At 38.9% G+C, this 24,892-nt stretch overlaps 1 non-coding gene across 1 annotated transcript; it reads right to left on the reverse strand.

Moving 5' to 3' along the window:
- Nucleotides 1–16,129: 16,129 nt before the first annotated feature.
- Nucleotides 16,130–16,217, reverse strand: trnay-gua. The gene is given in 2 exon segments: nucleotides 16,130–16,165; nucleotides 16,181–16,217. It is a non-coding gene; the product is annotated as a tRNA-Tyr (tRNA).
- Between the last annotated feature and the right edge of the window lie 8,675 nt (nucleotides 16,218–24,892).

Here is a 24,892-nt window from a genome sequence, read left to right on the forward strand (position 1 = left end):
CTAGCTTGGCTAATGGGGAATTCCCCTTTGGGTGACCTGGTAGAGGAACAGTCTTTAGTGCGAGCCGTCTGGGGTTCGATCCCACCGCCGTCCCGGTGACAAAGGTCCTACGGTCACATAAGCCTGCCTGTTAGGAGGCCAGACGGATTATGCTGTTTCATCCCATTTTTGCACTTTTTTGGATCTTGGGTGATCATATTAGAACGGCGCCCTGTGGAATAGCCTTGTTAACCACTAAGCTACCTGGTTGACAGGTCTCATCACTAAACTGAAGGTTCAATATGTAGCATATACCCGAAACAAACAATCGACAGACCTCATCAGAATGTCAACAAAGGAGAATAGCAAAATGACAGTGTTTCCATGAACTGATGTAATGTGACTGTTTGCCATATAGTTTTTTAAAATCCAGTGTTGCAGTGTTTAGCTCATTTACCATCCACAGGTACCGATTTGTGTATCTTAGAATGTCATCTGACACTTTCTGTACCATCGTAAAACTTGTAAAAATGGAAAAGTGAATTTTTGTTCCTTGCAAGACATCAGTTGTTTCTAGTTTTTGCTTTTGTCCCTTGTACTGGTTCAAAGCCTTGATTATGGCTCTTGGGGAAGTCTGACTGCTGTCACTGGAAAAGGAGCACTGGCTAACCTCTGTCTATGGCTCGGCGTCTTCTCGCTCTCTCTGCCAGTCTTGTGTTATTTGTATCTCAGTGATCCGGCCATGTTTGTACAGCCTGTGTGTCTGTAAAGAATAATAAATTATAGTTTGCTACGTAAACCTGCAGCAGCCGCCGTGATGATCGAAGGCTTCAAGGACCACATCACCCAAAAATCTACCATTTGCTGTGATGTTACGACGAAGGCGGTGAAGAATTTGTTCTGGTAAAATATGCAACGGTTTGAACAAAGTACCTACCCATTAAAAAAATCATCTGCAACACTTTTTGTGGTTGTCAGTGAAAGGAAGGAAATTATTTGACATGATTCTGATGAAAAGGAGATCAGAAACTGAGATAAAACATCAAACCAGAGCAGGACGACCACATCCTCTGTACTACAGCTCTTTCAGATCCTTTCCTCCTCCTTCATTTATCTCTTTGTCACATCATTTTTCTGTCTTTCCCCCTCTTTCGGCTCATCTGGAGCATCTATCTCTTGGGCTACCGCCTCTCTTTATCTGTCTTGTTCAAGTTTTTCACCTCCTCTCTGCTCCTTTTATCTTTCCTGTATCTCTTCCCTCTGTTTCATTTCAGTTTCTGTCTCATCTTTATTCACTTGTTCTTTTTTTCATGCACAGTTGTCAGTTCTGCTGCAGAGATGCTGATCCATCGCTGCATCTTCATACGCTATGAATGTAATCGTGACTGATTCTGGATCTGCATCTCAAGCACCAAAACCCAGGATTCAACACAGGAGTTCTGTTCCCAAAGCAGCATAAAATAATAATAATAATAATAATAATAATAATAATAATAATAATAATAATAATAATATAAAAAAGCAAACACACTGTGTGCAAAGAAGACATCTGATCAGACTCTGTTACAACACTGACACCTAGTGGTCAGAAATACAACTGTAGTTCATCCACTTTGACCCTCAAAAAATAAATGTGCATTTGCTGCTAAATTTTCAGCTTCTTATGTGCAGGATATAATCATGACTTTAAAAAAAAACAGATTCAGATTACACAAAACTCAGATGCAGGAGGGGAGCGAAAGAATAAAAAAAAGTAATAGACAAAAAGTGGCGAGGGGGCGACAGAGAGAACATGCAAAAAAGGGGGTATTTTTTGATTCATTTTTATAAGAACAGTAATTTTCCTTTAATTGGGACATCTCACACAAGGTGTATAAAATCTGTGCATGAAAAGAAATGCAAACCAATATTCCCAGGCTTGGGAAAAGCTGAGTCAAAATCAGAAAAAGTTGGGACGATATGGAAAAATGAAATAAAAATAAATAAATAAATAAAAACAAATAAATGTGCAGTGATCCTTACATTTACTTTTTACTATTTCAGTGCTGACAGTTCATTTGATTTGTTAATATACATCCATTCAGGCATTTATGATCAGTAATAACTACGGCAGTGTGGAAAAGACGACTGTTTTGTTGCGAGAAGGTGAATCTACTGGCGTTGAGGCAAAGGAGATTATGTAACCCTGAATTATAAAACTATGAAACAGTTCAGAGATATTTTGTGCAACACAACTTCATGGGTTCACACATTCAAAACTCAAAATTCATGCAAGCAACAGCCTCAAATCCAACTGCTCATAGAGTTAAACAGATATATGAGAGCATCACTTCCCAAAGACAAGTCCAGGAAGAGGATAAAATAAATACCAACTAAAAAACTGGAAAAAAAAAAATCCCCCATGTAGATGAACTTTAACCATTTTAATATCCAATAAGAAAAACTACACTCATGACACAAGTGTTTTAATGAGTTTGCCATCGGCGCGAATCCCACAGCAATCAGCGACAAAGTGTCACAGAAAAATAAGTGCATCAGTGAGAAAAAGACGAGTGAAAGTGGAAACGACTGATTTCCAAATGTCACCAGATAATTACACAGTCAATTTCACAGACAGTTAATTTGATCATGTGAGACGGTGAGAAAAGACAGAAAGCTGAAAAGAATGATGGGCATCACAGAAAGGGAGAAAGAGAGAGAGAGACAGAAAAGGAGGTACAACAGTTTGAAAGAAAAAGATAATTTAATAATCCAGGGGAAGCTTGTTACTAGGGGAGCTACGACCACTACCTTTGCACCCCCCAGGACTAAACCAAACCAATTTTTTTTTTTTTTTTTGGTTCCTTAGATGATCCCAAAACACAGTCAGGATGTTCCCAAAAATAAAAACTGGCCTCAAGCCAGCAATCCAAGATGGCTGCCAAAATAGGGTTTTTTTTTTTTCTTCTTCACTAAAACACCTTTAAACAACATATAAACAACTTCCTACTATGTATTTTAATGATAAGGGTGATCATTTTGGAAGCCATTTTGAATCTTAAACCCACAAATGAATTTAGTTTAGGCACAAATGAGTTTGCTGTGACCTGCAGTGGTCTTCCCATTGAATCTCTGTGATATTTAAGTTGTTTATATGTTGTTTAAAGGTATTTTAGTGAAAAACCCCATTTTGGTAGCCATCTTGGACGCCATCTTGGATGACTGGCTTGAGGCCAGTTTTTATTTTTAGGAACATCCTAACATCCTGTGTGTGTGTGTGTGTGTGTGTGTGTGTGTGTGTGTGTGTGTGTGTGTGTGTGTGTGTGTGTGTGTGTGTGTGTGTGTGTGTGTGTGTGTGTGTGTGTGAGAAAGACAGAGATGCAAGAGGAAAAGAAAAGAAAGGAGAGATGGAATAGTGTTGTTCTTCCTACCTCCAGCGATGGCGGTCTTCTTACCCACAGTGACTGTAACAGTGGTAGCGGCGACCACGATCCTCCCTGCTGGAGCAGACACACATCAGATACTCCGTGAACACAAGCACACATGCACGCGTGTACACGCAGGGGTTCATGGTTTCGTATGTGAACATATGCAGGACAGCATGCACAAAGAGCAAATTTTTTAAAAAAAGGACGTTTGGGAGGCATTCGCGGTAATGGTGGATGGACGGCGATTAGTGTGAATTACATAAATACAGTTACAGTGCATCTGGAAAGTATTCACAGCGCTTCAGTTTTTCCATATTTTGTCATGTTACAGCCTTAATCCAAATTGAGTAAATTTGTTTTTTGCCCCTCAAAATTCTACTTACAGTACCCCATAATGACAACATGAAAAAAGGGGATTTTTTTTTTGATGCAAATTTATTAAAAATAAAATACTATGTAATGACATGTACACAAGTATTCACACCCTTTGCTGAATACTTTGTTGATGCACGTTTGGCAGTAATTACAGCCTCACGTTTTCTTGAATATGATGCCTGGCGTTCACGCCAAAGAGTTGTGGAACAGTGAATTACATTACAATGATGATATTATTAATGTGAGACTGTGAGCCGACTAAGATTTTTTTTTTTCTGGTCAGATTTTCCTATGGAAAAAAGAAAGAAAGAAGAAGAAGAAAAAACAACCAAAAACTCCTGCAACCTGTATTTTTTTAAGTAACTTCTAGAAAACAAATAAATAAATAAATAAATAAATACAGAAAAAGCCCAAAAATGCATATTATAAGTGGACTTGCATTGTTCCTTTCACAATTAAATTCATACCAAAACCTTTCTGCTGGCTTGGGTGAAAGAATGATCATGTTATTTGAGGTTGATAAAGTAACCCCTGTCAAACAATCAGAAAATAATGTACCGCTGCAACTTTCCCATCATGAACTAACCATCCAGCAGGTGGCAGACACATCTATGGGCTCTTACACTGGCAAACCAAAGTTACTTCTTCAATTGATCTGCTGCATCAGAGTTCAATAGATGCACTAATTTAGTGACCTCCAAATGAACAGCATTTATTGTTTTTGAGTTTTCCTGTTAACTGATTCATTCATCTATCAATTTGCTCAAAGCATTTTAGAGAGTACACACCTGGTGTGCCACATTAGCTTGCTAAAATGCTGTACAATATGGACCCTTTAAGTATTAATATATTACAAAGATGATCGTTTCTAATGTACTAATACAACAGCAACAGAAGGAATTCATGCATGATGTGTTTTAATGTGTGTCAGGTGTATTTTTTTAGTTATTGTATGTTGAAGACAGAACTGGTGCACAGCTGCAGGGCTGTCGTGCATTTCATGAATTTAAATGATGGAATTACAGTGAAAAAAATGTTGTACAAGTGAACTATTAAACTACAATGTAGGAGAGCAAGGCATATATACAGAGCATCCAGAAAGTATTCACAGCACTTCACCACATTTTGTTATCTTATATCCTTATTCCAAAATGGATGAAATTCTTTTTTTCTTTTTTTTCTTTTTTTTTTTTGTCAAAATTCTACACACAATACCCCACAATGACAATGCGATTTTTTTTTATTTTTGCAACTTTATTAAAAATAATAATAATAATAAAAAAAAAAACAACTAAGAAATCAGGTACGTAAGTATTCACAGCCTTTGCCACAAAGCTCAAAATTGAGCTCAGGTGCATCCTGTTTCCACTGATCATCCCTGAGATGTTTCCACAGCTTAATTGGAGTCCACCTGGAGTAAATTCAGTTGACTGGACATGATTTGGAAAGACACATACCTGTCTACATAGAAGGTCCCACAGTTGACAGTGCATGTCAAAGCCAAACCAGGCATGAAGTCAAAGGAATTGTCTGAAAACCTCAGAGACAGGATTGTCTCAAAGCACAAATCTAGGGGAAGGGTACAGAAACATTTCTGGTGCTTTGAAGGTCCCAATGAGCACAGTGGCCTCCATCATCCATAAAAGGAAGGTGTTCTGATCCACCAGGAGTCTTCCTGGAGCTGGGTGATGGCTAAACTGAGTGATAGCAGGAGAAGGGCCTTAGTCAGGGAGGTGACCAAGAACCAGATGGCCACTCTGTCAGAGCTCCAGCATTCCTCTGTGGAGAGAGGAGAACCTTCCAGAAGGACAACCATCTCTGCAGCAATTCACCAATCAGGCCTGTATGGTAGAGTGGCCAGACAGAAGCCACTCCTTAGTTAAAGACACATGGCAGCCCACCTGGAGTTTGTCAAAAGGCACCTGAAGGACTCTCAGACCACGAGAAACCATCACTACAGTGAAGCATGGTGGTGGCAGCACCATGCTGGAGATGTTTTCAGCAGCAGGAACTGGGAGACTAGTCAGGATTGAGGGAAAGATGATTGCAGCAATGTACAGAGACATCCTGGATGAAAACCTGCCTCAGAGCGCTCTTGATGGGGCGACGGTTCATCTTTCAGCAGGACAATGACCCCAAGCACACAGCCAAGATATCAAAGGAGTGTCTTCAGATCAACTCTGAGAATGTCCTTGAGTGGCCCAGCCAGAGACCAGACCTGAATCCAATTGAACAACCCTGGAGAGAACTGAAAAAGGTTGTCACCCTGATGGAGCTTGAGAGGTGCTGTAAAGAGGAATGGGCAAAACTGGCCAAAGATAGGTGCGCCAAGCTTGATGCATCATATTCAAGAAGACTTGAGGCTGTAATTGCTGCCAAAGCTGCATCAACAATTTATTGAGCAAAGGGTATGAATACTTATGTACATGTGATTTGTTAGTTAGTTTATATATATATATATATATATATATATATATATATATATATATATATATATATATATTTCCAAAAAAAAAGAAACTTTTTTCATGTTGTCATTATGGGGTGTTGTGAGTTGAATTTTGATGGAAAAATTTACAGAATTTTGGAATAAGGCTATAACCTAAGGAAATGTATAAAAAGTTAATTGCTGTGAATACTTTCCGGATGCACTGTAGAACAAAGTAGAGAGAGGGATGGTGAGACAGATAGAGATCAAAGGAGGGGAAGCAGAGAGATGGAGGGCTAGATGATGGGAGGAAGAGACAGAAGACACACTGGAAAAAAAATAGTATCTGTGTGAGGACAAGTAAAACGAGGAGGCATGCCAGATATTAAACAGTTTTTGTCACCCTCCTCTTCTGCCTCCCTTCGTTTCCTCCCTCCCTTCTCCTCAGGGTGATCCACCTCTTCTGCACCCAAGGTGGCGTTATAGTCAGGCTCATAATCTGAACACAACAGACTATATTTACTAATCTGACACATGAAGGTAGTGACATGAAGTGTTGTTTCATTAATGTAGCGTCTTAAAATGGGATTTATTGTATCAACCCTAAAAAAATGTTCAGATGAAAATATGTGATGTAAACAGAGGCGGTAGAAGTGGAGTGCAGGTGGGGCACAAGCCCCCCCCCCCCCCCAGGTTTGAATATTCACAAAGCACAGAAGTCAAGTAAATTAGAAGTAAAATAAACCCGATTTTGTGTCCTTCTTAGTAAAAAACAAGCAACATATAATGTGCTAGTGCACGTACAGACTCCGCGCTGAATGTAGCCGCTATATATGAAATTCAAAAAAAGTGCGATCCCACATCTCTCACGTTTTAATGTTTCAAATGCAAATCGACTAGAATGTTTCCAAGAATTTGTGCCGTATTGAGGCTTCATACAACGTAGCTAGTGGTGGTGTTCTTTTGATACAGATGTTGTAACAGTGTTCAAAACAGGTTTTGAAATACTCAAGCCATTTTTTTTTGAGTTAGCATCATTCATCTGTAGAACCGCCAAAACGTTTAAACATTCTATCTATTGTTTAATTCTGTCTTTAGTTTCCTGTTATGTTTTACATTTCATCAAGAACTTTCCCATGTAGTGACCATCATGTCACTCGCTTGTTTTGATTGCTAACTTGTTAGCTGTGCGGAGCGCAGCAATGAGTGCACCCTGTGTCGAGGATGAAGACAAACTACATGTGAGTTTTAAACACACCTGTTCACAATTTCACACAATTTATCCAGCATCTACTTCCCATCTATACTTTACTGTACTGACAGGCGCTTGTGATGGCAGGCGCCTTCACTAACTGTCCAGCAGGTGGCAGGATGTCTACAGGATATTACATAGATAAAACAAATTTCCACCGTCTATCTGGGGCATCAAAGTTCTCCACACTGCCTTCATTCTGTTTTTTTAATTTGGTGACTTGATGATAGCATCTATTGCTTTGGAGTGATTGTGTTCACAGGCTGCCAGGGGTGGACTAACTCACCCTCTCACCCACTTATCTACATTTTTGGTACCCGAGGCCAATGCTATTACCAGTGCAGGGATACTCTATAATTTGAGAAGTGTTTGTCTGTCAGTCTATCTATTTGTTCCCCTACTTCTCCCAGGTCCTATGGCTGGCGTACACCAAAATTGGCATGTGGATGAACATCAAGCTCACTGAGATCAAAGATCAAATTTAGTTCCACCGCCCAAGTCCAATCTCCACGAAACTTGGCACACATATGTAGGTGGGGTTAGAATTGCCCTGTTGAGATTCCATTTACCAAAGGACAGTAACTGGGGGACTGGGGTCAAATAAATTGTAATCATCAGTCAAATTTGAACATTTTCACTCTGATTTGCTAGGAGTTGAGTTCTGGAATTGCCCAGTAAGGTCAAATTTGCCAAAGGTCATCACTGGAGCCAAGCTCATGTCTGCCTGTCTGTATATTAGCCTATTCCCGTTCAGTCCTTCTGCTGATCTACCATAATGACCCTGAAAGAATTAATTGTGGCAAATGGTCAAGGTCAAGAAATTTGATGTTCAACCTGATTTGGCCCAAACGTGGCACACACATAGGTGGATTCCATAACTGCCCAGGTAAGGTCAGTTAGAGGTCAGTTATTTGGTTGCAAGTCAGTATTATTGGTGGTACTTGTAAATGGCAGATTGTTCACAGGTATTATTACAGAGTAATCAATACCATGATGTAAATGCTGGTGCAGTTGATAATATCTGCATTAGCCAGTGATTAAATGAAGCGAAGTACCATAACAACGCTTATGAGTGCACTGTTTAACAGAGAATTTAAAAAAAAATTCACGGAAGGGAAATACCCATGGACCCCCCCCTTTCTTTGACACATAGTAGCGCATCGGGCCACATCATTCAGCCCCCCAGGTGAAATTTGCTTCTGCCGCCTATGGTAAAAAATATATAACTACAGATTTCTTCATAACTGAAGCAACACGTGGCCACAATTTCATATTTAGTAATTTCTCATTCTTAGAACTGTCGTTGATGACCTTTTGGTTCAAGCTGCTGTATGTGGCAGAGAACATTGTAAAAGAAATCAAAGTCCTTTATAAATGTTTGCGACCTACCTCTGGTCTCCTGCCCAGGCATGTAGTATAGAAACTGTCCGGGCGGGTGCTCGGATGATCTGCGGTACCACACTGGAAAGTGGTCCAAGGTGAACATGTTGTCTTTGTCAGTGGAGGTCAGAAAAGACCTGAGAAGAGACAAAAAATAAACTTTAAGCTCCAGATCACATTTTCCACATACATCAACAATCAAAGGTAAACTGATTTTTCAGTTACATTTCTTACATTAATCTGTTTTTGTAAAAAAAAAAAAAAAATTGAACATTTGAACAATAATCTCTACAAGAGGACAATTTTATACTTTACTGTCAGTTTCAAGGAGCATTCTAATTTTCTAACAAAAACGAATAAATAAAATTTTGTAACATGGATGATGGAAAATTAGGAGCAGTTGTGGTTTCCACACAGAAATGCAATAAATAAAATTATTATTATTATTATTATTATTATCATTGTTATTGTTATTATTATTAAAAAAATTCAACATGCTCGCCACAGTACAAACATCAAAAATATCACAATAAGAAGAAGATCTAAAGCTCATATATCAAATTCAAATACAATTACCAACAATTACCACATTCATTCATTCAATCAATAAATCAATCAATTTTTTTATATAGCGCCAAATCACAACAAACAGTTGCCCCAAGGCGCTTTATATTGTAAGGCAAGGCCATACAATAATTATGTAAAACCCCAACGGTCAAAACGACCCCCTGTGAGCAAGCACTTGGCTACAGTGGGAAGGAAAAACTCCCTTTTAACAGGAAGAAACCTCCAGCAGAACCAGGCTCAGGGAGGGGCAGTCTTCTGCTGGGACTGGTTGGGGCTGAGGGAGAGAACCAGGAAAAAGACATGCTGTGGAGGGGAGCAGAGATCGATCACTAATGATTAAATGCAGAGTGGTGCATACAGAGCAAAAAGAGAAAGAAACAGTGCATCATGGGAACCCCCAGCAGTCTACGTCTATAGCAGCATAACTAAGGGATGGTTCAGGGTCACCTGATCCAGCCCTAACTATAAGCTTTAGCAAAAAGGAAAGTTTTAAGCCTAATCTTAAAAGTAGAGAGGGTGTCTGTCTCCCTGATCTGAATTGGGAGCTGGTTCCACAGGAGAGGAGCCTGAAAGCTGAAGGCTCTGCCTCCCATTCTACTCTTACAAACCCTAGGAACTACAAGTAAGCCTGCAGTCTGAGAGCGAAGCGCTCTATTGGGGTGATATGGTACTACGAGGTCCCTAAGATAAGATGGGACCTGATTATTCAAAACCTTATAAGTAAGAAGAAGAATTTTAAATTCTATTCTAGAATTAACAGGAAGCCAATGAAGAGAGGCCAATATGGGTGAGATATGCTCTCTCCTTCTAGTCCCCGTCAGTACTCTAGCTGCAGCATTTTGAATTAACTGAAGGCTTTTTAGGGAACTTTTAGGACAACCTGATAATAATGAATTACAATAGTCCAGCCTAGAGGAAATAAATGCATGAATTAGTTTTTCAGCATCACTCTGAGACAAGACCTTTCTGATTTTAGAGATATTGCGTAAATGCAAAAAAAGCAGTCCTACATATTTGTTTAATATGCGCTTTGAATGACATATCCTGATCAAAAATGACTCCAAGATTTCTCACAGTATTACTAGAGGTCAGGGTAATGCCATCCACAGTAAGGATCTGGTTAGACACCATGTTTCTAAGATTTGTGGGGCCAAGTACAATAACTTCAGTTTTATCTGAGTTTAAAAGCAGGAAATTAGAGGTCATCCATGTCTTTATGTCTGTAAGACAATCCTGCAGTTTAGCTAATTGGTGTGTGTCCTCTGGCTTCATGGATAGATAAAGCTGGGTATCATCTGCGTAACAATGAAAATTTAAGCAATACCGTCTAATAATACTGCCTAAGGGAAGCATGTATAAAGTGAATAAAATTGGTCCTAGCACAGAACCTTGTGGAACTCCATAATTAACTTTAGTCTGTGAAGAAGATTCCCCATTTACATGAACAAATTGTAATCTATTAGACAAATATGATTCAAACCACCGCAGCGCAGTGCCTTTAATATCTATGGCATGCTCTAATCTCTGTAATAAAATTTTATGGTCAACAGTATCAAAAGCAGCACTGAGGTCTAACAGAACAAGCACAGAGATGAGTCCACTGTCCGAGGCCATAAGAAGATCATTTGTAACCTTCACTAATGCTGTTACTGTACTATGATGAATTCTAAAACCTGACTGAAACTCTTCAAATAGACCATTCCTCTGCAGATGATCAGTTAGCTGTTTTACAACTACCCTTTCAAGAATTTTTGAGAGAAAAGGAAGGTTGGAGATTGGCCTATAATTAGCTAAGATAGCTGGGTCAAGTGATGGCTTTTTAAGTAATGGTTTAATTACTGCCACCTTAAAAGCCTGTGGTACATAGCCAACTAACAAAGATAGATTGATCATATTTAAGATCGAAGCATTAAATAATGGTAGGGCTTCCTTGAGCAGCCTGGTAGGAATGGGGTCTAATAAACATGTTGATGGTTTGGATGAAGTAACTAATGAAAATAACTCAGACAGAACAATCGGAGAGAAAGAGTCTAACCAAATACCGGCATCACTGAAAGCAGCCAAAGATAACGATACGTCTTTGGGATGGTTATGAGTAATTTTTTCTCTAATAGTTAAAATTTTGTTAGCAAAGAAAGTCATGAAGTCATTACTAGTTAAAGTTAATGGAATACTCAGCTCAATAGAGCTCTGACTCTTTGTCAGCCTGGCTACAGTGCTGAAAAGAAACCTGGGGTTGTTCTTATTTTCTTCAATTAGTGATGAGTAGAAAGATGTCCTAGCTTTACGGAGGGCTTTTTTATAGAGCAACAGACTCTTTTTCCAGGCTAAGTGAAGATCTTCTAAGTTAGTGAGACGCCATTTCCTCTCCAACTTACGGGTTATCTGCTTTAAGCTACGAGTTTGTGAGTTATACCACGGAGTCAGGCACTTCTGATTTAAAGCTCTCTTTTTTAGAGGAGCTACAGCATCCAAAGTTGTCTTCAATGAGGATGTAAAACTATTGACGAGATACTCTATCTCACTTACAGAGTTTAGGTAGCTACTCTGCACTGTGTTGGTATATGGCATTAGAGAACATAAAGAAGGAATCATATCCTTAAACCTAGTTACAGCGCTTTCTGAAAGACTTCTAGTGTAATGAAACTTATTCCCCACTGCTGGGTAGTCCATCAGAGTAAATGTAAATGTTATTAAGAAATGATCAGACAGAAGGGAGTTTTCAGGGAATACTGTTAAGTCTTCTATTTCCATACCATAAGTCAGAACAAGATCTAAGATATGATTAAAGTGGTGGGTGGACTCATTTACTTTTTGAGCAAAGCCAATAGAGTCTAATAATAGATTAAATGCAGTGTTGAGGCTGTCATTCTCAGCATCTGTGTGGATGTTAAAATCGCCCACTATAATTATCTTATCTGAGCTAAGCACTAAGTCAGACAAAAGGTCTGAAAATTCACAGAGAAACTCACAGTAACGACCAGGTGGACGATAGATAATAACAAATAAAACTGGTTTTTGGGACTTCCAATTTGGATGGACAAGACTAAGAGACAAGCTTTCAAATGAATTAAAGCTCTGTCTGGGTTTTTGATTAATTAATAAGCTGGAATGGAAGATTGCTGCTAATCCTCCGCCCCGGCCCGTGCTACGAGCATTCTGACAGTTAGTGTGACTCGGGGGTGTTGACTCATTTAAACTAACATATTCATCCTGCTGTAACCAGGTTTCTGTAAGGCAGAATAAATCAATATGTTGATCAATTATTATATCATTTACTAACAGGGACTTAGAAGAGAGAGACCTAATGTTTAATAGACCACATTTAACTGTTTTAGTCTGTGGTGCAGTTGAAGGTGCTATATTATTTTTTCTTTTTGAATTTTTATGCTTAAATAGATTTTTGCTGGTTATTGGTAGTCTGGGAGCAGGCACCGTCTCTACGGGGATGGGGTAATGAGGGGATGGCAGGGGGAGAGAAGCTGCAGAGAGGTGTGTAAGACTACAACTCTGCTTCCTGGTCCCAACCCTGGATAGTCACGGTTTGGAGGATTTAAGAAAATTGGCCAGATTTCTAGAAATGAGAGCTGCTCCATCCAAAGTGGGATGGATGCCGTCTCTCCTAACAAGACCAGGTTTTCCCCAGAAGCTTTGCCAATTATCTATGAAGCCCACCTCATTTTTTGGACACCACTCAGACAGCCAGCAATTCAAGGAGAACATGCGGCTAAACATGTCACTCCCGGTCTGATTGGGGAGGGGCCCAGAGAAAACTACAGAGTCCGACATTGTTTTTGCAAAGTTACACACCGATTTAATGTTAATTTTAGTGACCTCCGATTGGCGTAACCGGGTGTCATTACTGCCGACGTGAATTACAATCTTACCAAATTTACGCTTAGCCTTAGCCAGCAGTTTCAAATTTCCTTCAATGTCGCCTGCTCTGGCCCCCGGAAGACAATTGACTATGGTTGCTGGTGTCGCTAACTTCACATTTCGCAAAACAGAGTCGCCAATAACCAGAGTTTGATCCTCGGCGGGTGTGTCGTCGAGTGGGGAAAAACGGTTAGAGATGTGAACGGGTTGGCGGTGTACACGGAGCTTCTGTTTAGAACTACGCTTCCTCCTCACAGTCACCCAGTCAGCCTGCTTTCCCGGCTGCTCGGGAATATAAAGCGCCTTGGGGCAACTATTTGTTGTGATTTGGCGCTATATAAAAAAATTGATTGATTGATTGACTGATATAGCGCAAAACCGATAAGAAGAACTAACATGAGATAAAATTATACAGGAGTTACAAACAACAGAAAATGTATCTGTTTTACGATTAAACTTAAAAGATTCAACATCATAGTAGATATTTTAATACTCGCTGGCAAACTGCTTCACAAAGTAGGTGCATGATATGCAAAGGCTCAAAAGCCTGCTGACTTCTTTTTAACCCTAGATACACAAGAGAGGGTAGAAATACTTTAATATACTAAATGTTGACTGACATTTACTCACTTGCCGATTTGTTTCTCAATGCCAACATATCTCTGGAATCTCATCAGGCCTGAACGGGTCCCCAAGAAAGCTGTTTCTACGCCGTCATCTATGCTGACAGACCAAACGGAAGGGTGGCAGGACAGGGAGCAGAGAGTATGAATTAATAAAAAAAGAAATAAAGAGTTGAATCATGTCTGAAGACATGCATATATGTGTGAACATTCACCCAGAGGTGTTGAGCATGAGGGCGGTCCAGTAAGCTTCTATCGGCGCCGTGACCACAGCATCAAATAGAATCTGTTGCAACAACTGTTCATCACCTGTTCAGAGAAAATGGAGGTTTAACGGTGGCATGTCAGTGTGTTACACGATTGTCACGTAGAGTGAGGTGTAACATTTTAGGAACATAGGACGTAGACCTGACTTACAGTCCAGATTTGGTTCTTTGCTGGTGAGGAACTGCACCACGGCCTCAATCTGGGTCAGTTTCCGATGGCTGGGGTCAATGTCGATCTTACAGTAGGTCCTAGTGAAGATACAGTTCAGCAAATGTTTTTGATACGGACAAAAATGTTGGTCTGCTAGTTGGACTCACCAATCACTGGCTATGGTCAGATCAGGACCGAGAAGGTCATGTAGACCTGATGGAAAACAATAACGCAAAGATGTGAACGAGAGCGCACAAAAACGAGAGAGGCAGACAGAGGAAAACTGAAAAACTCACCCTCCTCAACAGAGACATTTCCTGTGAAGATGTACTGTCCATATCCTCTTGTCAGTGTGATACCCAAACTGAAAATCACAAAACTTCATCCAGTCACAAGAAACAATAGTGATTATAATTGAAATCTTTTTTATTGTATGATGCCAAATCAGGAAAAGTTGGGACGTATGGAAAAGGCAATATGAATGAATGAATAAATAAATAAATACTTCAATTTAAAAATGATAACAAACAAATAAATCGATAAATAAATACTTTCAAACAGGTCATGTCAACAGGTGACTGGAATCATTATTTGATACAAAAGCAGCATCCATAAGAGTGAGTATGTGAGGTAGAAAGATGGATTTCCAGTTTTCAACAAATGCATGAGAAAATAATTTACATTTTTAAAAACAATGGTCCCCAAATAAAGATGGGAAGGGACTTGCATATTTCTTCCTCAGCAGTACAAAATGTCATCAAACAATTCAAAGAATCTGAATGAATTTTACTGCTGAAACGGCAAGGGTGCAAGACTAAGTTGAATACCCGTGAGCTCCAATTCCTCAGACGGCACTGTATCAAGAATCACCATTCATCAATAGCTGGTATAACCACACGGCTCAAGGGATTACTGTGGGAATCCTTTGTCAAGCAGAATAGTATGCAGTTACATTCATGAATAGCGCTTAAAACTTTACTGTGCAAAAAAGAAGTCCAATGTTAACCTTGTCCAGAAGCAGTGTCAGCTTATTTGGGCTCTGAGGCATTTGGGTTGGACCACCACAGAGTGAAAAAGGAATCAGTATTTCAGATATTTTTTGGAAGAAATGGACACCATGTGCTCACTTTGTGTAGTCAAAAGCAAAGCCAAAAAGGGCCATCCAGATTCTTATCAGCAAAACGTCTAACAGTCAGGATCTGTCATGGCATGGGGTTGTGTCAGTGTCCTTGACACATTAATGCAGAAAAATATATTTCAGATTTCAGAGCAACATATGCCTTCAAGATGATATAATGTCCAGGGATACCCATGCATTTTTTAACAAAACAATGCAAATCCACATTCTGCACACATTACAAAGGTATGGCTGCAGAAGAGGAGGATACGGGTACTGGACTGGCCTGCCTGCTGTCCTGACCTGTCCCCAAAAGAGGATGTGCAGAGAATTCTGGTTCATTGCAACTGGCCAGTCCTCTCATTCATGGTATGACAGTGTAATATTGTCACGTATATGAAAAAAGATACTAGTAGTAAGCAACTCTTTCCATTGTGGATACTGACATAAAGAAATATCGCAAAGTAAATGGACTGCATTTATATAGCGCTTTTCCATCTGCTCAAAGCGCTTTACAATTATGCCTCACATTCATTCCCGATGTCAGGGTGCTGCCATACAAGGCGCTCACCGGGAGCAACTAGGGGATTAAAGACCTTGCCCAAGGGCCCTTAGTAATTTTCCAGTCAGGCGGAGATTTGAACCGAGGATCTTCTGGTCTCAAGCCCAACACCTTAACCACTAGACCATCATCTCCCCTAAAAACTCTCCTTCGAGCCGGATTCGAACCAGCGACCTAAGGATCTCAGCATTGAGCCTCTACAGTCCTCCGCTCTACCAACTGAGCTATCGAAGGGAAAGTTACTAAAGAAAGTAAAACAATCATTTTTATTATAAATCCTATCTTTCATTACTCTGTACAAGACAACCATATTGCTAGTTTTTGCAGCTGTTAACAATGTCACAGTCAACCGAAAGGCACATTTTTTATCACACATGAACAATTTAAAAAAAGCCAGAAACATGATCTTAATCTGAGTATTTTTGAAGGTGAAGGTGAATTACAGCACTTTTTGTCCTTTCTTTTCTTTACATATTTTTCTTCATGTTTTGGCTGGTGGTGTTCCCCTTATGGATTCATCCCTGCATAATGTCAATTTTGTTATTTTCTTGTAAAATCAAGTGCAATCAGACAAACCTGAAGGGTGTTTCTTTGATGACAGTGTAGAAATAATCATTTTTCAGGAACATCACTCTTCGCTGTGAGATACAGGAGGCAAAAATAACAGAAATCACAGAAAGATTGAATTAAAACAGCTACTGATAAGTAAAAAAAGAAAAAAAAATCAAGGATTAATAAAGTAAACCTCTGAGGGACCATGAGACAATGTGAGAAAAGAAAATAACCCTCAAAATGACAACAAAATGTAAAACAACATTAAAATAATGCAACTGATGTAAATAATTGAAACTTTAAAAGTCGGCATCTTGCTGTGCTGACACATACAAGAAAACTACTCACGCCTTTGTCCACTGAAGCTCTCACATCTAAAGACAATGTTCCTGTTTCCCCTTTAACCATAGCTGTCCTCAACTGAAACATAATCAACAAATAATTATAATAATAAACATAGTGAAAAATATAGTGAAAATTTACTTGTCTGTCTGCTACAAAACACGTAACAGGCAGGAACTAAAATGTATGATTTCAGGCTTTACAAATGTTTCTAATATACATCATCATGCTTGGACAATGCTTGTGGCGTCCCACAGGGGTCAGTATTGGGTCCAAAACTGTTTCTAATTTATATAAATGATATTGTCAATGTTTCCAAAATATTAAAATTAGTATTATTTGCAGATGACACAAGCATTTTTTGTTCAGGGGGGGATTTGCAGGAGTTACTGAGGAGGATCAGTATAGAAATGGGAAAATTGAAAATATGGTTTGACAGAAACAAATTATCATTAAACTTAAGTAAAACAAAATACATGTTATTTGGCTATTGTAATACAGACATACAGGTTCAGTTACAAGTCGAGGGGGTAGATATTGAAAGGGTACATGAAAATAAGTTTCTGGGGGTGATAATAGATGATAAGATAAACTGGAAGACTCATATAAAACATATACAAAGTAAACTGTCAAGAAGCATTTCAGTTCTAAACAAAGCAAAACATATTCTGGACCACAACTCACTCCGCATTCTTTACTGCTCACTGGTTTTACCATATTTACAGTACTGTGCAGAGGTATGGGGTAATAATTATAAAGGTACAACACAATCACTATCAGTAATGCAGAAAAGAGCTATAAGAATTATTCATAATACTGGCTATAGAGATCATACAAATCCACTATTTTTACAATCCAAATTCTTAAAATTCACAGACTTGGTTCATTTTCAAACAGTACAAATCGTGTATAAAGCAATAAACAATTTACTTCCAGCAAATATTAAAAATATGTTTTTTAACAGATCAGGGGATTACAGTCTGGGGGGGAAATTTAATTTAAAGCATCAGTGGGCACGAACAACATTAAAAGGTTTCTGTATTTCTGTCTGTGGGGTGAGGATGTGGAACAGATTGGGAGTGGGGCTCAAGCAATGTCCAAGCATGAACCAGTTCAAACAGCGGTACAAAAATATGTTTTTTTCTAGGTATAGGGAGGAGGAAGGGTAATGAGGGTTAGGGTGTTTTTGTTTTTTGCTTCGGCTTGTAAATATATAGTATTTTGTATGTAAGTAGGTATGTGTAGGTGTATATTTATGTTTGTGTATATATATGTGTATATATATATATATATATATATATACATATATACATATATATATATATATACATATATATATATATATATATACATATATACATATATATATATATATATACATATATACATATATATATATATACATATATATATATATATATATATACATATATACATATATATATATATATATACATATATACATATATATATATATATATATATATATATATATATATATATACATATATACATATATATGGAGAAACTACAGCTATACGCTAACAACAGTCAGTGGTGGGCACAGCTAACCAAAAAGTTAGCTTCAATAACCGTTAATCCGCTAGCTGAAAAGTTAACTTTTATAAAGCTAAACTGATAAAACCCTAAAGAATTAGCAGAAGTTACAGCTAAAAGCTAAAGCTACTGATACGTCTGAGTAAATTCAAAGGCAGTCACAAACAACAACGAGCCAGCGCTTTCTGTCTACAATCAGCCTTCTCTCAGCAAAAGAGACCTGTGACCAGAGAGAAAGGAAGGGGAGAGAAAAAAAAAGACAATTTATTTTCACAGCCAAACAGGATTGAGCTCTACCTCTCATACTTGTCTGTCTGCTACAAAACACGTAACAGGCAGGAACTAAAATGTATGATTTCAGGCTTTACAAATGTTTCTAACTGTTAAGCTTTATTCACTATGCCCGCAAAAACATGTTAGCAGTCTAAAGGTTATCGGAGCTAAATTTAGCAGAAGTTAATTGGTCGGCTGATGGCTTTCAAAGTTAGCTGAAATGCTAATCAGCTAACAAAAAAGTTAGCTTTGCTAATTAGCGGTGAGCGGATTAGCGGAACAGTGCCCACCAATGACAAAAATGAACAATGGACGTTGATAATTACATTCTGGACTCACACACCATTCCAAATCATTACTCAAACTTAACTTGCATAATTTATTACCACCCTTGAAAAATGTCTGCTATCTATTTTATAAACACTACCCAATCAATGCGCTAATTACAAATATTTACATATTTCAATTCAATGATTCGGTAATAGGTATTTGTTTAAAGTATCAAAAACACAGTTATTAAAAAAATACTAGAAAAGTTTTGTAAAAGACAGAAGGAAAAAAACATATTGCTTTATTATGCTCAAATTTGAACAGATCTTAAGTTCTTATATTTATTGTCACAATAAAAAAGGGAACTCTGTCTTACCTTCTCCTCTGTGTCTTCCCATTCAACCTCTGACAGATGAACACTGTTATAGTTGGGTTTTGGCTTCAGCTTCTTACCCTCCTTATACTGTTAATAATAATAATAAATAATATGTACTAGAAATAAAAGGTTTGAACAGTTTATCATCTCATTTAAATTATTGCATGACAAAACCTTACCAGCGGTCGCAGGTCAGGATGAGATAAGATGTAACCATTGTTGGTGATGAGGTAGGCGTAACCATGGACACCAAGCTAAAGAGATAAAGACACATCACGACTGTTACTCTGTGCAAAGATTAGAATATGCCATTTGTTTATGAACATGGTGTTTTTTTTTTATCTCATGTTTTTGAACCACTCAGTGACTACTGAAGCCCCATTTAGCACAGCTTGCGATTTTAAAGTGGACTCTGGAACAATATTTGAAACAGGTTTCGTCCTGATAACCTGCAACGCTTGAGTGAGGAATTGGAGTTGTCCTGGATCAACACTGAGATCCAGGCTTTCAGTTTTAACCCCTGCAGACCTTCTTGCTTATCCATGGTGGTTCTGGACAAATCATGGAACCTCTGCAGTCACTTCAGGGAATGATGTTCCATTTGTTGCCATACATTTTGGATGGTTTACCTTGTATCGCAAAGCAGTTTTCATGAGTTCTCTCAGGGCTACATCAGTTCCTACAACTCCCAGCAGAATCCCGTGAGACAACTACACATTCAAAGAGTCACAGTCAGAAAACACAGCAATAATAAAATTAATAAATAAAAATAAGCATTTCAAAAGTCGCATTATGTATATGAAGGTGTCATTGACAACAATTGTAGTAATGGTGAAAAAAATAATTTTTACAGTTTCTTTCTTTGTGCTGAACACAGGCATGGCTACTGACGTCATCAGGAGCAAACTCTGGGCTTGTGTGTTGAAAAGCTGTGGTACAAACACACAAAAATGTATTCCATTTTTATCCGTGCCATCAAAAGTAGAGCAGATCAAGGAATGGTTCCTTTCTACGCGCTTGATGTCTTCACAATATCTTGACAAAGACTTTTTGTACCCAAAGTCACCTCAGTAAACTTTCCTGTGCACTACACAATGATACAATACGTTAGTGCCATATCAACATAACGCAGTGCTGCATTAATGTAATGTATGAGTGCATTGCCAAAAAACCGCACAACGCAGCGCACATGTTATGCGTGCATCTCAAGGAGGAGCAGGATTTGCACAGCGCTGCACAGGACGTCCCATCTGTGGTCGATACCAAGCTCCATAACTAGAGATGTAATGAGGCCACTCAAGCACTCAAAATGCTACTGTGCGCACATGAGATACAATTAAGATGCAATTGTTTCCCAAGTTTGATTACTTGATTTATTTGAACTGTGACAGTTGAGAGTGCACAGAGAACTGGGATAGCAAATAATACCCTTAAGGTGAGATGCCATTATTAGGTGTTTATGTGGATAATAACAATTATGGAAATGCATTTGTTGCCACAGAATAGTTTTTGTTAATGTTACTTCTCTAGAATGATTTCATTAGAAACAAGTTCCAAAATCCAAAAGGCGGATTGAACGCTAAGCTTGGCGCAAGTGTCAGCTGTTCAAAATGTTAGCTTGCTTTCAGTAGGCTAATGATTCTAGTGGTATGCTAGGTTATCTAGAAACTAATAAGGATTCACTATTTAATCTAGTTTAGTGATATACTGCACGAATGCTTAAAAATCATTCCAGGAACATTTACCTCTTTACTGGTTGGCAACTGCAGGTCAACAGGGGGAAATTAACAAGAAGCATGAAATGGAAATGAACTGACATATACGGAACAGATGACAATGAGATTAAATTAATTGAGATAGAAAAGATGGGGAACTGGGAATAAAGTAGCAAATAGACATGGAAGATAAACTACGAAAAGGTTAAATATAGGGTTGATCAAAATAGTATCTTTTTCCTTGAAGTTAGTGTTAAATATGTGATGCTGATTTCAGTATTTCATTAGTCTCAGAGCCTAAATCCTGTATCTATCTCTTCACAAAGAACGTTGATAAAGAGAGGCAGACTGACCACAGTGTCCATATACGCCTCCGTCCAGATGATGTCATGGTCGTGGTTGATAACCATTGGTCGGCTGAGAACATGGAGGTACTCCATGACGTTTTCCTGGACGTCTGCCAGCGTGGAGATGTGTGTGTAGTAACCTGCAGGGCAAGAACCATCCTAGACTGCAAAATACTAAGATAGGAACAGGTAGCTGATGCTGATGTGACCAAATGCCTTGCCTAACAGGGCTGTTGTCTTTTTTTTTCCCCAGAATTTCCAACTGCCCTGAGGCTGCACCACGGAAGAAACCATCAGGAAGACAATTGTTTTTTACCTTTATTGTTGCAAGCGATCCATTTTACATTTTCCGCAAACGTCATCTCTCGTCCAATCAGATAGGTAAACACTCGCACCTGGACAATCGACAGTAAAAAAGCAAATATAATACACTGATTGGTGTATGTGTGGTGATGTGTTTGTGTGTATGTGTGTTGTACCCGTTTCTCTGGCCAGTTGAACTCTTCAAAGACATCCTGGAAGTCCTCCATGGCTCCGTCTGTTATCAGCATGATAGCCTGGTTACACAAGCTGCCCTGGCCCAGTGTAGCAGCCTTCATGTACAAATGCACACACACAATATATATTTATATTTTTATATATATATATATATATATATATATATTTTTTTTTTTTTTTTTTTTTTTTTTTTTTTTTTTTTTTTTTAGAAATGTACACTGAAGAAATCAATGGGTGCAGTCTGGTACATTGCATGAAGCATATTTTTGAAGTTGGGCTGGTTTAGAAAGTTCAATACATGGGTTGTGCAACTGGACTATTTTCCTTTTTGCAACAGCATCAACTGATCGGCCCAAACAGTTTTTGTTTTTGTTGTAAAATACGACAAACCTCATTGAGGATCTTGAATGATTCCTTCATTGCAGGCTTGACTTTGCCTTCTCCTTTGACATGAAGCTCATTGATCAAAAGCTTGAAATGCTGGAGAGAGACATGAAACAGAGGCATTGCCACTAAGTGGGTTAACAGGTGACCAGAGACAGAGAGGCTTCGATTACAGTACACAGGTGGATTATCTGAGGTTCCCTGGAAAGATGACCAAGTACTACTAAATCACATAAACAGCAGGAGGCATTAAGGAGCAACCAACATACATACCAACAGGGATCTAAGTTCTTTGATTACCACATTCTCAAATGTAATGAGGTAGTCCCTTTGGAATATTTTACTATTTAAGTCATCAAAAGGGTAAAATGCAGGATTCATGATGTTATATCCGATTCTGTTCTGAGTATTTCAGAAACTGTTGATCTACTGTGATTTTCATACACAACCATTTCTAAGGTTTACAGAGAATGGTCCATAAAAGAGTTGTGTGAATGAAAATGCCTCGTTGATGTCAGAGTTCAGAGCAGAATGGGCAGACTGGTTGAAGGTATGACTGCGTGATACTATCATGTAAATATGGACCAAAATGTCTGAGGAATGTTTCCAACGTCTTGTTGAATCTATACTCAACAAAAATATAAACGCAACACTTTTGGTTTTGCTCCCATTTTGTATGAGATGAACTCAAAGATCTAAAACTTTTTCCACGTACACAATATCACCATTTCCCTCAAATATTGTTCACAAACCAGTCGAAATCTGTGATAGTGAGCACTTCTCCTTTGCTGAGATAATCCATCCCACCTCACAAGTGTGCCATATCAAGATGCTGATTAGACACCATGATTAGTGCACAGGTGTGCCTTAGACTGCCCACAATAAAAGGCCACTCTGAAAGGTGCAGTTTTGTTTTACTGGGGGGGAATACCAGTCAGTATCTGATGTGACCACCATATGCCTCATGCAGTGCAACACATCTCCTTCGCATCATCCGTGAAGAGAACACCTCTCCAACGTGCCAAACGCCAGCGAATGTGAGCATTTGCCCACTCAAGTCAGTTACGACGACGAACTGGAGTCAGGTCGAGACCCCGATGAGGACGACGAGCATGCAGATGAGCTTCCCTGAGACGGTTTCTGACAGTTTGTGCAGAAATTCTTTGGTTATGCAAACCGATTGTTTCAGCAGCTGTCCGAGTGGCTGGTCTCAGACGATCTTGGAGGTGAACATGCTGGATGTGGAGGTCCTGGGCTGGTGTGGTTACACGTGGTCTGCGGTTGTGAAGCTGGTTGGATGTACTGCCAAATTCTCTAAAACGCCTTTGGAGACGGCTTATGGTAGAGAAATGAACATTCAATACACGAGCAACAGCTCTGGTTGACATTCCTGCTGTCAGCATGCCAATTGCACGCTCCCTCAAATCTTGCGACATCTGTGGCATTGTGCTGTGTGATAAAACTGCACCTTTCAGAGTGGCCTTTTATTGTGGACAGTCTAAGGCACACCTGTGCACTAATCATGGTGTCTAATCAGCATCTTGATATGGCACACCTGTGAGGTGGGATGGATTATCTCAGCAAAGGAGAAGTGCTCACTATCACAGATTTAGACTGGTTTGTGAACAATATTTGAGGGAAATGGTGATATTGTGTATGTGGAAAAAGTTTTAGATCTTTGAGTTCATCTCATACAACATGGGAGCAAAACCAAAAGTGTTGCGTTTATATTTTTGTTGAGTGTAGATGCCATGAACAATTAAGGCAGTTCTGAAGGCAAACGTGGGTCAAACCTGGAACTAGCAAGGTGTACTTAATAAAATACCAGTGAGTGTAGATGGTGGTTTTATGGCAAAGCAAGAGATCTGGATTCAAACTAACAAAGCATGCAAGTGGGCCTTTGTGGAAGGAGCCACCAAAGCTCCCTGAGGTGAAGCAATTGCATGTCTCATCCCTGCAACATTTCTTCATCCTACATTTTACTTTTACATCCACTTTGTTTTTATTTTTACTTTCAGTCCAGTTTGATTGCAGACTGATATGCTAATGTTTTCCCTGCGCATATGTATGTCATGAATCTGCCAGTGCAAAGCATATCTGAATACTGCTACGTAAATAAGAAAAACTGCATTTGATTTTAGACCAAGTTTTTGCTGGTCTATGGCTACTTCATGACAGCGATGCACCAGCATTAGAAAATTACACCCATGGCCCCACTTGCCAATGTGCACTTGTCATTTACGCAACGTGGGTGTTTGGCATAAAAATGACAACTATGTTGAGTGGAAACTAGCCATGACACTTGCATTGCACTGTGTACTGCTTTATGCCAGGTGTGGATTTTCAGAGGAATTCATTCTACTGAGTGCAAGTGATTAATTTAGAATACAACCCCTTTATCAACCTGGCCAACATCTTAATCACTATGACTGTAAACACACTGTGAAGTGATTGGCAGTGGACAACTACATAAGCTGTTATTATTATCAACCGCCTCTCTAATCAGCCAACCAGTCAAATCCCTTGCCGGCAGAACACGTCACTGACCTCACGTGATGTGTGGTGTATTTTTCCTTTAGGTTTTAACACAGAATC

The sequence above is a fragment of the Thalassophryne amazonica genome, chromosome 22, assembly GCF_902500255.1.
Source record: "Thalassophryne amazonica chromosome 22, fThaAma1.1, whole genome shotgun sequence".
Lineage (NCBI taxonomy): Eukaryota > Metazoa > Chordata > Actinopteri > Batrachoidiformes > Batrachoididae > Thalassophryne > Thalassophryne amazonica.